This window comes from Limulus polyphemus, unplaced genomic scaffold (assembly GCF_000517525.1).
Source record: "Limulus polyphemus unplaced genomic scaffold, Limulus_polyphemus-2.1.2 Scaffold1181, whole genome shotgun sequence".
NCBI classification, from domain to species: domain Eukaryota; kingdom Metazoa; phylum Arthropoda; class Merostomata; order Xiphosura; family Limulidae; genus Limulus; species Limulus polyphemus.
Genome location: NW_013666791.1, coordinates 57,924 through 62,895, shown reverse-complemented (window position 1 = coordinate 62,895; position 4,972 = coordinate 57,924). Strand labels below are relative to the sequence as shown.

The 4,972-nt window shown below is 35.9% G+C and overlaps 1 long non-coding RNA gene across 1 annotated transcript in view; it reads right to left on the bottom strand.

Annotated features, from left to right (window-relative positions):
* Nucleotides 1-4,972, bottom strand: part of LOC111086550 — a 34,701-nt gene that overhangs the window by 5,431 nt on the left and 24,298 nt on the right. The window contains exons 3-4 of the long non-coding RNA XR_002611287.1: nt 4,151-4,281; nt 647-839 (exon numbers count right to left, since the gene is read on the bottom strand). This is a non-coding gene — a long non-coding RNA (uncharacterized LOC111086550). The remainder of the gene's footprint in view (nt 1-646; nt 840-4,150; nt 4,282-4,972) is intronic.

The window sequence follows — 4,972 nt, the reverse complement described above, 5'->3', positions numbered from 1 at the left end:
CAGAAAAGAAATATACACCATGGGAAAATAAGATATTTAATATATGCATACTATAATTTCAGTAATCTTCATTCATTTGAAACCATATATATCACAAAAAGGGTTACACAACGAAAAAAAAAACAAGATATTTCGTCCCTCGCTGGGTTTGTTTGTTTTTAATTTCGCGCAAAGCTACACGAGGGCTATCTGCGCTAGCCGTCCCTAATTAGCAGTGTAAGACTAGAGGGAAGGCAGCTAGTCATCACCACCCACCGCCAACTCTTGGGCTACTCTTTTTATCAATGAATAGTGGGATTGACCGTCACATTATAACGCCCCCACAGCTGAAAGGGCAAGCATATTTGGTGTGACAGGGATTCGAACCCGCGACCCTCAGATTGCGAGTCGAGTGCCTTAACCACCTGGCCATGCTGGGCCCGGGCGGGAGTTAAGGAGCATTACTGCAAATTTAGCTTGGGCAGTCATATTTCACGTGCCTTATTAAAAATCTTAAAAATAATCCATACATATATATATATTCATTCTTGCTGTAATGGGATAGTAGTATATCTATTTCACGCATATCAGCTGATGAATTACAGTGCTTATTTTTTACTGAGTAGTGTTAAAATAGTGTCGAAAACACACGTAGTTAGGTACAGACCTGTAGTGGGCTAGATCTTCTTTATTTCCAATAAGCGCCATTGGCGTTTGTCCTCCTTGCCAAAATCCTCGTTCAACAGTTTTATCAGTTCTCGCGCTTTTAAAAAGCTTCGTTTGTCTGTGACCGAGTAAACCACGACATAACCATCCGCACCCTCTAGGAGGCCCTTGGATTTTAGCGACGTGAAAGATTCCTGATAAAAGAAATATAGCTAATATAAACAAGTTATTTAGCTAAAAACAACAACAACGACAATAATAAATGTGCTTAAAACTCATAATAATTCAACGTCAATGGATGAGTCCATTTGCAGTTATCTGTACAAATGACCAGTACCGTAAAAATTAATAAAAAAATGCGAATTTGGATAAAGTAAGAAACTGAGAACATGAAAGACCAGATAAATAAGACGATAAACCTGAAGAACATAGACGGAAATGAGTGAGTTTGTTTGTTTGTTTTTGAATTTCGTGCAAAGCAACACGAGGGTTATCTGCGCTAGCCGTCCCTAATTTAGCAGTGTAAGGCTAGAGGGAAGGCAGGTAGTCATCACCACCCACCGCCAACTCGTGGACTACTCTTTTACCAGCGAATAGTGGGATTGACCGTCACATTATAACGCCCCCACGGCTGAAAGGGCGAGTATGTTTGGTGGGACGGCGATTCGAACCACCTGGCCGTGCCGAAATGGGTGAGTGTCTCAGGAATATTACTCAGATAAGACACGATTTCCTGTCTTCATATATTCGTATATTTATATTTGGTGTGCGGAATAACTAATTCAAGTAATGGCATATAACGCGTAAGTTGGCAAAGCCATGTAGAAAAAGAATTGCAGTCAGACTCGATTAGAGTTACTTCTGTTACGCTCATTGATTCGCGGACTACTTATGTATTATACATTATGTGTTATACACTACTGAATTAGGTTTCTTGTACTCGGTAGAAACAGACATTTCACATATATATATACACACACGGCTCGCTGTCTTGGGTCCAACTGTATTCTAAAAATGAACTAAAGGCCTCCTGGGCAGTGACTTGTGGCAGACAAAATGACAAGCTTGAAATGCTATTTTTACACACTTGTTTCGAAATTCTAACTAAAAAAAAGAAGCGTGAAGAAAAAAACATCTTGAACTAATGGCGATTTTAATTAATTCAAATACGTTTATTATATAAGTTTTGTAAAAAACAGTTTCCTTTAATGTTTCTATATATTTGTTGTTTAACATCTTAATAACTTCAGCTTTATTTAGTTTTGTAGTTTGATAATTTTTTAGATCGTAAGAACAGATAGTAAAAGATGTCGCTAACTTCTGTTTTACATATTTTCAGTGGGATATTTTCTTTAGGTTAAGCTTCATAACAAAGTGTAAATTTAGATCGTAAGAACAGATAAAAAAAGATTTTAATAACTTTTGCTTTAGTTATTTTTGTAGTTTGATATTTTCTTTAGACTGAGTTTCGTGACTTAGATCATAAGAACAGTTAGAAAAGATTTATATGTAGGTGGAAAGAAAAGTTAAAATCAACTACAGCAAATGCTCATTTCTGTTGTTTTTTCTATTTCAAAGGATAAGTGGTTTTTAGCAAAATTAAATGTGAACTCTGGGGGATGAGACTAGTGATCAAAACATACCAATCAACCTGATCGCACTCGTGAAACATTACCTAGGTAACGCTTTTTACCACTCTCTCTCCCACGTTACTATATTAACGTTCTGTTTTCTTTACTATCATGTTCATTGTTGCGTCGCTTATTTGCATAGGTCTGTCATTGATGTTTCTAGGCTTGAATTACGTAATCAGTTTGGGACTAGGGCTTAACTTCGATAACAAATGTGGACTTCTTTGCTTTTCCTATTTGTATTTAAACATTAAACTCAGATCTCAACGCTAAGTCAAAAAACTGTGTTATTCTATTTTTGTATAGTATATTCACTAGTAGTGTCGGTGATCTTAAGAAGCTTCAAACTGATACCAGCAGAAATGACAGTTACTGGTAAGGTTAGTTACGTTACGTTTTATATTGTTAGGTTTGCAACCTATAGTTGCAAAAGATGTATATGGCCAACATGAACATTAGATTTAGATGACTTATGATTATACATTCTTACACTAAAATAGAACTGTTCAAATACCTGAAAGAAAATCACACGTTTTCTTTAGAAAATAAATAATCTATTCCAATCTCCGTACAGTATCAAGCAACATAAAAAAACATACACTGTATTTGATGTCTGTTGTGAAATTATAGGGTTAGCATTTTCAAATAGATTTTGCAAACATAAAATCATAAACGCTCTAAAATCTACAGTAATAAATCTAGATGTTAACGTTCCACAGAAATAGTAATAAATTCAGAAAATAGTTCTAAGGTTGTGTTATTGCTACATCGAGCAATACGTATAAGAAATTAAAAGCTGTATTGATTAAAAATGTTGTCTCTCGGTGGGATAGCAGTAAGTCAACGGACTTACAATGCTAAAACCCGGGGTTCGATTCCTCGCATTGGACACGACGGATTAAAGTTTGTATGGACAAATGAATAGCTAGGTGTTTATGAAATAGTAGAACTTTGATTTTTTTACCCGTTTGTAAAATATCTTGCTTACTAAATCGTCTACAGTAACGTTTTTTTTTTTGTAATTTGTTGTGGTTGATTAAATATATAAGTATATCATTATCAGATGTTATTGATCCCACTATATACATATCTTCATGACTCGCAAGGATGCCTTATGACACCAGCTCTATCTTTTGAAATTTTGTCGACTGGAATTTAAAAACTTCATTATAAGTGACACAAGAAGCAGTATTTCTAAGTTTTGAAATATGAAAAGAGAGCACAATTATGATTCTAAGTTTCACGACGTACAAACGCTAGAGGGTTTGAAAACATGACGGGGGGGGAGGGAGAAAGGGAGCGTATTTAAGGAATTGTTTTTTATCAATTTCAGAAACAAGTAACAAAACTTAAGCTTTGCATAAAACTCTTCCATTGCCTGCGTTGATTCATCAAATCTAACTTTGTTTAAAAGTTAAAATTATTAAATTGTAAGCACGTGGAAACACTTACGTTAAGCAAAAAATACCTCGAGACTTGAATCTACACCAAAGTTATAGGATGAAGGATGAAAATTCTTTGGCACGAGTTAAAAACAGCACATTAGTGATATACATATTACTCCGAGCCCCCCAGTGGCACAGCGGTATGTCTGCGGACTTACAACGCTAGAAACCGGGTTTCGATACCCGTGGTGGGCAGAACACAGATAGCCCTTTGTGTAGCTTTGTGCTTAACTACAAACAATAACAATATCACTCCGAAATATTCTGGTGTTCTATGTAAAATGTTTTTCAATACATATAAACGAACACGTGCAAACTAATTCTGAAAAAAAACCTTGACGCAATTTCCCGACTTTAGCGTGATTATTTTTAAGGTAAATGTAGAAAACACACACACACACACAAAACTAATGCATTTAACTTTCGCACCTTTCCGGAAGTATCCGTTATTCGCACCAGAAGAACTTTATCGTTGACATTGACGTTTCGTTCGTAGCAACAAGAGGTACAGTGTTCATATTCCGGGAGGTACTTCTTCGTGAGAAAACGAACCACCAATGCTGAAACATGAAAAAAACATATAATAGATTAAGTATTGAACGAAAGTGATCATAATTGGTCATATCCAAGCTTCCATATAGAAGCACGTGATATTTAAAATATTAGATATATGTCTTGTGCTACCACGGGTGGATTGTCGTTACACACACATACTGTATATAGGTTTATTTTTGTTCTGAATTTCGCGAAAGCCATCCCTAATTTAGCGGTGTAAGACTAGAGGGAAGGCAGCTAATCATGACCACCCACCGCCAACTCTTGGGCTACTCTTTTACCAACGAATAGTGGGATTGACCGTCACATTATAACGCACTCACGGCTGAAAGGGTGAGGATGTTTGGTGGGACGAGGATCCGTGTTGCTGCCTGATGACTAGGGACGGCTGTATAAGAATTTTAGGGTTCTCTGGTCCAACCACGTGCACATAATGTGTTGTTCAATTTAAAATTTCAATTCGTTGAATTTAAATAAATGAAAAGTTGGTATTGCGTTTTCATCATTAAGTTTATAAAACTTCGTATAACGAAATAAATGTATTATTTCCTATTTATGACGTAGTACATTATCCTATCATCTACTGTTTATTTTCGTATTATCTAATAAAACTTTCTGTTTAAAAACATTGCGCAAAGTAATATTGTTTGTTTGTTTTTGAATTTCGCGCAAAGCTACACGAGGGCTATCTGCGCT